General features: G+C 39.2%; 1 pseudogene; it reads left to right on the top strand.

Annotated features, from left to right (window-relative positions):
* The first annotated feature begins 583 nt into the window (after window positions 1-583).
* LOC143441232 (ubiquitin-like protein NEDD8) lies at window positions 584-10,146 on the top strand (annotated as a pseudogene).
* The last annotated feature ends 1,270 nt before the right edge of the window (window positions 10,147-11,416 follow it).

Below are 11,416 nucleotides of genomic sequence, written 5' to 3'. Positions count from 1 at the left end.
AAGAGCAGCACTCACTCTTAACCTCCGAGCCATCTCTTCAGACCCTGGTATCCACTTATCCCACAGCACTCTGCTTTGCTCCCACCCAGATCAACAATTAGGCTCTGATTACAGCACTTTAGAGTCTCTGCAACCCACAGGTCCAAACTCTCCGACTTCTTCCTGCAAACTAGTTCCATAAGCCTATGAATTATTACAGTCATAGCAACAGCCCCACTTCTCAGAACTAATTTTCTGTATTAGTTACTGTACTCGCTGCTATGGAAAATACCTAACAAAAGCCACTTAAGGAAGGAGGGATCTGTCTTGGCTCACAGACTGAGAGTATAGTACATCGTGGCATGGAGGGAATGACAGCAGGAATGTAAGGTGGCTGGCTGCACTGTAACCCCATTAGAAAGCAAGAGGGATAAATGCCTGATTTCAGCTCACCTTTAATTTTTTTTCTTTTCTATTGAGAGTGTGACTCCAGCACCCACATTCAGGTTGGATCTTCCCTCCTTAGTTAGACTCCTTGTAAATGCCTTTTCTAGGTGATGCTAGAGCTGACTGAGTTGTTGATGAAGAAATACCATCGTGGGATATGTACAAGAAACAAAAAGATGAAAATATTCCTTTTCAGGGTGAGTGGGAAAGGTCAATGGGAAGAAGGAAAGCGCTAATTTTGAATGAAGGACTAGAAATTAGTCAACCACGTGCTTAACCTAGAGTAGGGTTTATTTGATCTACATTTTCTGCACAGTTATTTTTTAATATTTTTTCTATCAAAAAGATTAAATTGGCAATAATAACTTAAACATGAATGAGGAAAAATGAGTTCAGAGAAAGTGTTTCTTTAACCGTATCTCAAATATGTCGAGGGGGAGTGAGGGGTGCTAGAGAGGTAACTCAGAGTTACCTTGTTACACAAGCTTGAGGGTTCAGGTTCAAATCCCCAGATTTCACATAAAGCTTGATGAGGTACCATGTACCTATAAATTGCATTGTTCCTACAGTGATATGAGAGAACAAGGGTGAAGATCTTCACAAGCCAGCTAGCCCAATGTACACAGAGAAGAACTCTGTCTTAAACAAGGTAGGAAGTGAGACAATACCCCCTTTTTTATTATTTTAGAGGCTAACCAAGGGAGGGGACTGTTATATTGAATATTTTGTTTTTAAAGCCAAATCTTTCTCTTCTTAAGCCCTTCTGCTAGAAGTGGTGTGTCCTCATACACAATAACATGGTCCCTTGTACATCTACTCTTGAGTTTTTGATGAGTCTAGCATGATAAAAAATAAGAAGGGCCAATTCACATGTAATATTTCATAACCTTCATGTTAGCAGTTTCTAATACATTCTAGTAAACACATTCTAAAATGATGGACTGGGTATTAGGTCTATCTTGCATCTTACTGACATAAATTGGTATAGTTATGCTCTGACAGTATTTTGAAAGAAAAGTTTTATTTTAGCAGGAAGGGTGATATGTAGGAGGAGCTAAGGTGGGAGGAGTACGGAGAGGAAGAGGAGAAGGAGAGGAGGAACTAGGTGATGAGAAAGAGAAAGAGAGAGGGGGGACAGACATGGAGTCTGCCAGTCAAGGATGGTTGATATATCTAGGTTGGGTATTAGGTTACAATTCTAATTGATATTGAGCATTACCAAACTTATAAAGCCTTTGGTTAACATTAAAAAAAAATTGTACGAAAGAAAAAAGGAGAAAGGGGCATGGGATGGGGGTTTTCTATGGAGGGGAAATGGGGAAAGGGGATGGCATCTGAAATGTAAATAAATTATGCAATAAAATGAATTTTAAAAAGAAAATAAAGGATAGAATAAAATGTGATTGAAAAAAAAAAAAGAAATAATCTGGGTTGGAGAAATGGCTCAGTACTTAAGAGCACACTGACTGTTCCTCTAGAAGTCTTGAGATCAATTCCCAGCAACCACATGGTGGCTCACAACCATCTGTAATGGGATCTGATGCCCTCTTCTGGTGTGTCTGAAAAAAGCAACAGTGTACTCATACAAATAAAATAAATAAATAAGTGTTTTTTTTTTTTAAAAATCTGACTTAGATAAATGTGTTCAGCAATACTTATTACAAAGATTTGATTTTAAAATTGTAAACTTTGTAAAACTCGATGTGTTCACCTAAAGATAATTTGATTGATTTTAGTAGGAACCTGTCATGAGATATAATAGAGCCAAGAAAATTTGCCCACCTGGAGAATACATTAAACACTTGGCACATATTCTATCATTGAATTTTAATCAACTCCTGAAATGTGATGGATTGTTCACATTTTACAAAGATAAAAGCTAGGGTTCAGCATGGCCATCAGTAGGTGTCAGTTCCCAACCACAGGCTGGGTATGTTCATGACATGGAACCTGGCTTCCCTCCAACATATAGGTCCATCAGAAGCAAAGAAGTAATATGTCCTTTAGGAGACAACCTCAAAATTAGAGGCTGCTGGAGGCTGGTAAGGTTGCTCACTCCCTAAAATGCTTGCATGAAGACATAACTTTGGATCCCTAGCATCCATGTAAAAAACCAAATGCAGTGGCACTTGACTGTAACCCAAGCTCTCTCAGGAGGACAGAGAACAGGAAGAGCCCTGGAATTCACTGGCTAGAGAGTCTAGCCAATCAGCAAGTTCCAGGCTCAGTAAGAGATTCTGTCACAAATAGATAGATAGATAGATAGATAGATAGATAGATAGATAGATAGTTAGATAGATAGATGTTTTTTAAGAGAATGACTTAGGAAAACATTCAACATCAACCATCAACCTCTGGTCTCCATGTGAACACACATACAATTGCATGCATATGCATGTACACACATACACACACACACATCACTTGCTGGTATTTCTTCAGGGTTATGCTTGTGGCACAGATCAGGCTTATTCAATTTTGGAAGAAGTTACAGAAGGACATAAAACCTGGAAAGAGTAATTACTGAGAAGCATGCCTCTTAAAGGCTATCTGCCACAGGATAAACTCCCTTGAGTTTCATCAGGTGACTAGACACCAAACCACAGACTGCTGCTAGAGACTTCGCTCAGATTCCTGGTTGCCAGATCCCTCCAAGCTATTCTGGAAGGCATGTGCTCAGAGATGGAGAAACAAATCTTTCCTTCTTTGACAATGTTGCAGATCTGGAGATACTGACTACCTAACAAATTTGCATGTCAAGATCAAGTTGGTGCTAACCCCTATAGAGGAAAAGCTCTTCAGCCCACAACACTTTCTCTTCTTTCAAGTAACCATTCTTTCTCCTTTTCTACATATAACTTTCCCACATGGCATATTTCTATTTTCTAGGCAACCTATTCACACACACACACACACACACACACACACACACACACACAAATATTTATTTATTCAGCAAATAGGAGTGTCTGTCATCCAAGACTCACTGCCAGATGCTGAAGACTCAGTGTGAGGCTCCAGAGAACTGGTAACAGGTCACATACTTGGGCAGAACCCCAAATTCTCAGCTTCCTAATGCAGTGTTCACACAACCACTTTAAATGACTTCAGAAGTGTACAGTCCAGCTCTCGGACAGCTTTCAGAGTGGAACTCTGAAAATCTAGACAACCAAGATGACTAGAACTGCAGATGTGTTTCCTGGGAGAAAGTGAATAGTGGGAGAACATGAAATCTCGGCTCAGGATGATTGACAAGGATGCAGCTGAGTCCATAGTCTTCACGTTCCCCTTCCATGAATCCAGAAATTTCACTCCCAGAACGATCAGATATCAAAAATGATGGGAAAACAAGGTCTTGAGAGGTGCCAGTGAATTCTCTCCTGAGTTCCCAAGAGCCACTGTTTTAAGGTCTCCTGTAATATAATTTAATTGAACAGTAATCTGAAGCTGTATATGTTTTGCGACCAAGGTCAGCAAAAGGATATGAGAAATGTGGGAAAGTATCTATTTCATTTATGATTGGGGTAGCACCTTTCTCCGAGGATCTCTGGGGCTGTGGGAACACTAGCCAGCTCTGTATGCAGCGCTTCTGTTCTCGCCTGTTCACTTGGATTGTTCAGTTCTGTTCCCACTGTGGTTTCTTTTTCTTTTTCCTTTCCTTCTCTCATTGCTACTCACAGGATAACTTTGTTCTGCCAAATCCATTTACATTAATGGCTTGAGATTTGTGTTTTAAGAATCTGGACAACCAAGACGATATGCTCAAAAATAGGATTTTTTATTGTTGCAACATCATGATCCAACTTTTTCTCTATTAAAAATTCAACAAATGCATCAGAAATCTCAACAGCCTGCCCCACTTTCTGGAAAAGGGTCATTGAATGCACATGCAGATGCTAAGAGCAAAGAATGAATGTCTAATAAAGAAAAAAAAGTGTTCTTCCTATTGAGGGATTAAATTAAAATGATTCTCCCCAGAGTATGACATGCAACTCAGGGATACCAAACAAATAGTTTTTATAAATTATTTGGCAGTCATATGGGAGGGCGTAGATGGTATTTGAGCCCACAGTGGGGCTTGCTGTACCCATATCTAATATGAAGATACCTATAGCCCCACAGGTTGCATTCTCTGGATAGCTTCCAGCTAAGAAGATCAAAGTTCAAAAGGACATTAGAGGACCATGGTATGTACTTAAACTATGGTGGTTTAGTGGGGTGGAATGATTGCCTCACATGCATCAAACTCTGGGTCCGTCCTGAGCACTATATATATATATATATATATATATATATATTATATATTTGTATAATATATATGTATAAATATATATTATACAAATATATTTGTATATATAATGTATATATACAAATATATATAAATATATGTTATATATGCAAATATATTCGTATATATATATTTGTTTATATACACAAATATATATATTTATATATATGTATATATACATTATATATATGTATATATACATATATATATATAATGTGTTCTCTGTGGGCTCGCTATATAGCTATAAAAGACAAGCTATTCTAACCAAGTTTACTGGCTTGTGCTTCCTGGTGTTATGAATACAGTGCTTATTTCTTCTTCTTATCCTGAGTCAATTATCTTTGGGTGCAGTTTATATCACTGCATACCTTTCCCAAAGACAGTATAGGTCTTTGCCCAGTTTTCTCACCATCAACTGCTAGAGATCAGTATTGCCTGAACAGTTCTCCTGCAACTGTACCTCTTCAAACCCATTGTGGCTGCGGTGTCATGGGTGTATCTTCAGGTCTCATATTGTGTTCATAAACAAATAGAAATAAGTTGAGAATACCATCTCACTAGAAATATGGCTTCAACCAAGCTTGGGACAAGAACACCAAATACCAGCTAAGGTGAAGAAGCCTGCAAGCCTCTGTTAGCTTGGCAGCCATTCTCTCTCTCTCTCTCTCTCTCTCTCTCTCTCTCTCTCTCTCTCTCTCTCTCAAAATCCTCTTTGTTGCTCTAGTTGAAGTGACAGTCTTCTTCAGATTCAGGTGCTGCAAGGATCTACAATATCATGAGCAGCATTTGGAGTCTGAAGACTGAATTCAAATCCTGAGTCTGCACTTTATGTCGCCTCAGCAAAGCCATTCAGTGTCTCAGATCTGTGACCTACAAGTTGAGCAATACAGATAATTTTTTACTAAAGATCAGCTCACAAATGATTCTGCCCATGTTGAACCAGCTTATGATAAACAAAAATTCCCTATGGGAAAAAAACCAAAAGTTTAAACAATATGTAAAATATCATGAGAGATAAGAGAGGTGCAAATAAAGCGAACAATTGAGCAGCCATGACTTAAGACAGACAAAAATCAATCTTTCTCCTTAAGAGATTTATGAACTCCAAAGCAGTAACCTGAGGCCTCCCATCCAGGGAAGGGGAGCAGAGAGTGAAATGACTGAGGGGTCATTTGAGCTTTGAGCAGCCTCGCAAAACTGAATGGAGAGGAAAAAATTATCAGGATTTGGAGTCTGACAAAAAAAGAAAAATCTAGAAAATTTCTGTGGCTATCTAGTGGAACCCTGCAGGTTATGCCCTTGGAGAAAAGGCAAGGCAGAATGGAACACACCATGAGAAAAGTAGTGACCAATTTTCATCAAACTAGCATGGTTTCTCATCTCTCCAAACATGTCCAAAGAGCCAGATGTGATCATGCAAATCTGGTGAGGCAGAAAGATGGTGGGTTCTAAGTTAGACCGAACTAAGTCTTAAGAAGCTGGGGGGGGGGGGGACAAAGGAAAAGCCTATCTAGAAAATAAATCTGTCCAGAGCCTTCAATCATCCTGAAATCTATCATATATAAAGTCTGATACCAAATAAAAAGCACCAAGCATCCTAGAAGATATGACTGAATGACAGCATGCAAACTTGAAGAAAGGAAATCAGGTCCGAGTGTTTAGAAAGGTTAAAATGAGTGTGAAAAACATCTCTAAGACATGGGGGGGTGGGGTTCAGCACATAATTAAAACTAAAGAAGCCACAGGCAGCTTCTATACCAAAAACTAAAGACACTGGAGGTTCAGGCTAAACAGATGGTCTCTAATGCAGAAGATTGATCTACTAAAAGTAACATCAGTGGAAATAACCAAACTAAGACGGGGGTTGGGGGGTGGGGGTAAAAATAGAGACATATGGGACACAGACAAAATATAGTTGGACTCTACAAAGCAGAGGAGCCAGAAACTGTGGCAGGTGAAATACTTGAGCTACTTAGAGGCCTAGTATTCAGATTATTCAGATTTATGAAGGATTGTGGATGCTGAGAAAAGCAACACACAAAGAGAGCCACAGCTGGGCTATAGAGCTGTTAAACAGAACAGACAAAAACAACAATGACAGAAAAACAAAAACCCAAACCAGTATGGATCCAAGGGAGACGCTGAATACATAGTACTTTTTATTACACATTGACTATTACAGGGTATACATTCTTTTCAGTTCATGTGAAAAGTTAGAAAAGTGGATTTAAATAGAAATGTATCTACTCGGGAGGTTGAGACAGACAGATCGCTTGAGTTCAGCCTGAGCGGCATGGAAAATCACATCTCTAAAAAAAAAAAAAAAAAGCAAACCTGGGGCCTATGGGAAGTTGTGATGAATTATACACATTTTAAATAAGAGATTTTATATTTGTCGGACACAGAAAATTAAAGCAATAGACTAATATTAAAATAATGACTGACAAAAAGCCCTCATGTCTGCAAAGTCAGCTGGGCTCTTTAAGTGCTCCAGCAAAAGGGCAGGAGAAATCAAAGTAGAAATCAGAAGGTAGACAGAACTATGATATAGCAAAACCTGTGGGATGCAGAGAAAGCCACAATTAGAAGGAAATGTCTGCCTCTAAATGAAAACTTCAGAAAAGAACCAGATGAGAAAAAGAAGACAATGGCTAAACTCAAGGAAAAGATGAATAAGCTGCTGGAAGTTGGTGAAACAGAAAACTAATATAAAACAGAGAAAAATCTAGAAAAATAAAAGTTGGCCCTGGAAAGAAAGAAAAGCAGAATGTAAAACACAAATTTCCAAACTAAACAATGAGAGTGGGGGGAGGGGTCAAACAGATGAGAGGACACTATGACCAATTAACTCAAGTGATAGCCTAGCAGATATGAAAGAAGAACAAAATTCAGATTAGTTTTATAATGAAAATTCAAAAAAAAAAATCTTAAATAAAATGAGGCTGTAAAAACAAAATTTACTCAAAAAAAGTACAGCCCCAGGTGGCTTCTCTGGAGAAGTTTAAGAAACAAAAAGAGAGAAAACTGATTTCACACAAACTTTTCTAAATACAGAAAGCCAGGAACACTCAGTCCCTAAATCATTTCATAACACTAAAACATGAAAAAGCCATTACCGAGAGAGGAGGAGGGGGATCTGCAGGCTAGGCCAAGCCCGTTCCCAAAGACACCGCAACAAAACATAAGACAATCAAGCCATTACACACAAAGAAAACACTCCAGGATAGCCAGTTTGAATTTATTTCAGAAAGGCAATGTTCATTGACAATCAAAATTGATGCATATATCATTAAAGAGAGAATGGTTGCGTTAGCAGTCTTGTGACGGGTGATACAATGACTGCATGAAAGATGCAGAGCCTGTATCTGAAAAAGAAATCCTCAAGATGGGGTCTCTGAGATGTCTCTGCAAGCAGAGGTGACTGAGGAAAGTGAGGACAGCGGTGAGGTAGGGACCACCACATCCGTGAACAGCAGAATTAATATTGTAAACATGTCTGGATAACAAAAAGGGATTCAACCTCAATCCCATCAGAGTTCCAACACATTCTCCCAAAAACAGGTAGAAAAAGACACTAAAATTCATATGGAAGCACAGAACACTGCAAGAACAAGTAGCCAAAATAATAAGTTAATAAGTAACCTCTGAACAGAGGAGCAATGCTGGCAATGTCTCAACCCCTGACTTCAAGTGTTACTCTGAAGTGATGTAATAAAGTTCCCCTGATGCACAAAACGGTCTATGTAGACCAATGACTTAGGATAGAGAACCCAAAAATAAGCCCACCCAGCTGCAGATATTTGACTTTTTACAAAGGCTTCAATAACACAGAGTAGGGCAAAGATTTTCTATTCGGTAAATGTTACTGAGAAATTGTACATCTATGTGTAAAATTATTAAACTAGATTCTTATCTCCCACCCCCACCCTGTACAGATACCAATTCAAATGAGTTGACCCTTTTAACATGAGTAAGCTCTGAGACTCTGAAAGTCCTAGAGAAAAACAGACAGCACGCTTCAAGACAGAAGCTTGGGTTAGGAAAAAAAAATCTGGAAAAGACCCGGTAGCTCTGGAAGTAATCACAAGAACTGACATGCTTCTTCTCCCCAGCTGAGCAAGAATCATCAGAATTAAGAAAGCATGTAGAGAAGTCAGTGTAAACTATGCCTCTCATAGAGATGAATATCTAGACTATGTTAAGAACTCAAAAAAATTAGCTGGGCAGTGATGGTGCATGCTCTTAGTCCCAGCACTTGGAAGGCAGAGACAGGTGGATCTCTGTGAGTTCAAGATGCACAATCTATGAAGAGAATTCCAGGACAGCTAGGGCTACACAGAAAACCCTGTCTGGAAAAAAAAAAAAAAAAAAAGACAAATCAAAAGACCAAAAGTTAAAAATAATCTAACCAAGAAACAGAAAAAAGGAAATGAAAAGATGCTTCATCACAGGTGAAGAACAAAGGAGCAACAGTCATAATCACCCTTAGCCATTAAGACAGCAAAATCAAAACTACACAGAAAGACCATTTCATCCTAATGAGAATGACTATCATTTTTTTTTTTAAATCCTAGTGAAGGTATGGGAGGAAAGGAGAGTCCATTCAAAGGTTCCTTAGAAATCTGAAGTAGAGCTACCATAAGATCCAGCTTGCACACTCCTGTGTACGTACCAAACAAGACCTCAGTCAGCACACCGCAGACACGATGGCCCATCCGTGTTAACTGCTATGTTATTCACAATAGCGACGACAGGGAACTAACCTAGACACTCATCAATAGATAAAGAAAATGCACATAAGTAAAATGGACCTTCATTCAGCCATAAGGAAGAACAAAACTATGTCATCTGCAGGAGAACAAATAAAGCTGGAAATTGCCACATTAAGTGAAATAAAGCAGACTTAGAAAATCAAATATCGAGCAGCAGCAAGCAGCAAGCAGCAACCACAGCGGTAGAGAAGACCTTGACTGGAAAGGAGATTGAGATCGACATCAAACCCACAGACAAGGTGGAGCGAATCAAGGAGCGTGTGGAAGAAAAAAGAAGGAATTCCCCCGCAACAGCAGCGGCTCGTCTACAGTGGCAAACGAATGGTGAGAAGACAGCAGCTGATTACAAGATTCTAGGTAGTTCCGTCCTCCACCTGGTGTTGGCTCTTAGAGGAGGAGGTGGTCTTGGGCAATGAAGAAACTTGTTTCCGTTTACCTCCTTGCTCTGCCGCTCATAATGTGGCATCACATATCCTCTCACTCTCTGGGACGCCAGAGCCACTGGCCCCTCCCTTGGATGCCCAATCTTGTGTGTCTACTGGTGGGAAAATGTGAGAACCCCAGGGTGCAGTGTTCCTGGCCCAAATGGCCCTTGCTGGCTATTGGGTTTTAGTTTGCAGTCCCGTGTGCTTCCCTCTCTTATGGCTATATCCTCGGTTGTCAATAAAATATTTCCTGCCCCCCCCAAAAAAAATCAAATATCACATTGTCTTTCACATGTAGAACTTAGATATTATAGGTATGTATTAAATATACAAGTGTGGAGAGAGAAAAAAGAGAAAAAGAGATGAAAATGCAAGGGGACCTTGCATCCATGGGGAATGGAAGATTAAGATATCTACATAACATTCTGGATGACACAAGTCAACCCACATATGCATGTTTTTAGCAAATAAAATCAATTTGAAGATTTAAATCTTCCTAATGAGATTTTTTTTTAAATGTCTATTTCAGATCTATTTCCCTTCACAATACATTGAACAGTTTGAAAGATGTTTCTATGGACCTTGTAGAAACTGAAACACAGGTTCAGCATCCCTAGTCTGTAATGATGGGCAGAATGTTTCCGAGTTTGAGAGGTGAGTGGTTGTTGGAGGTTCCTCTGCTTGGTTTTTGGTTTTGCTTTTGTTTCTCTACCAGTTGAGCAACCAAAGGTTCATATTTATTAAATACTAGGGGGAAACGAATTTCTATCGAAATGGTTTTGGAAGAATAAAGAACAAAAGGCCAAATAGAATCATTCAAGCACACAATATTTTATTTAAAAAAAAAAGTAATATTATAAAATTGGAGATAGAACCTTTTTTAAAATTGAAAATGTAACGGAAAAAAGAAAAAGGTAAAGTGAGAGCGGAGCTTAGTGGCGCCTGTAGCCCCGGCAGTCACATTTCAATAATCTGAGTGCATCAAAACCCAAGAATGGGCTAGAGGGATGGCTCAGCGGCTAAGAGCACTAGCAGCTCTTGTAGGTGACCAAGGTTTAACTTGATGCTGCTTCTGACCGCTGGGGGCATTGCATGCACATGCGCACTTACAACCTTAAGATCTCTGAGAGCCTGTTACTTTGGATAAGAAAAGGAGGCGTGAGGAGGAGGGAGAGAGGACTAGAAGGGAGGGTGCCCAAGTACTGGGGAGATACTAAAACTGAGTCGTCAGCTAAAAAACATCGGAAAACCAAAGGCTTCGCATTCTGGCGACGATTTACATCCAGAAATCTTGTTCCTGCTATTATAAATTTTTTCTCTCTGTCTTCTTGACAACATTAAGCATCCCTTCATTCTCTACCTTTAAGTTGTATTTAACACATCATTGTTTTTCTGCCTCTTGTGCTTCTTAAAAATGTCATTGTTCTAAGGCCGCACTCATACTAAAAATGTTTACATCATAAAAATCTAAAACATGTGTCCTCGGTTTTTCTCCTTTAAAAGAC

The sequence above is a fragment of the Arvicanthis niloticus genome, chromosome 2 (assembly GCF_011762505.2).
Source record: "Arvicanthis niloticus isolate mArvNil1 chromosome 2, mArvNil1.pat.X, whole genome shotgun sequence".
Taxonomy (NCBI): Eukaryota; Metazoa; Chordata; class Mammalia; order Rodentia; family Muridae; genus Arvicanthis; species Arvicanthis niloticus.
This window is presented reverse-complemented; position numbering and strand designations above follow the sequence as displayed.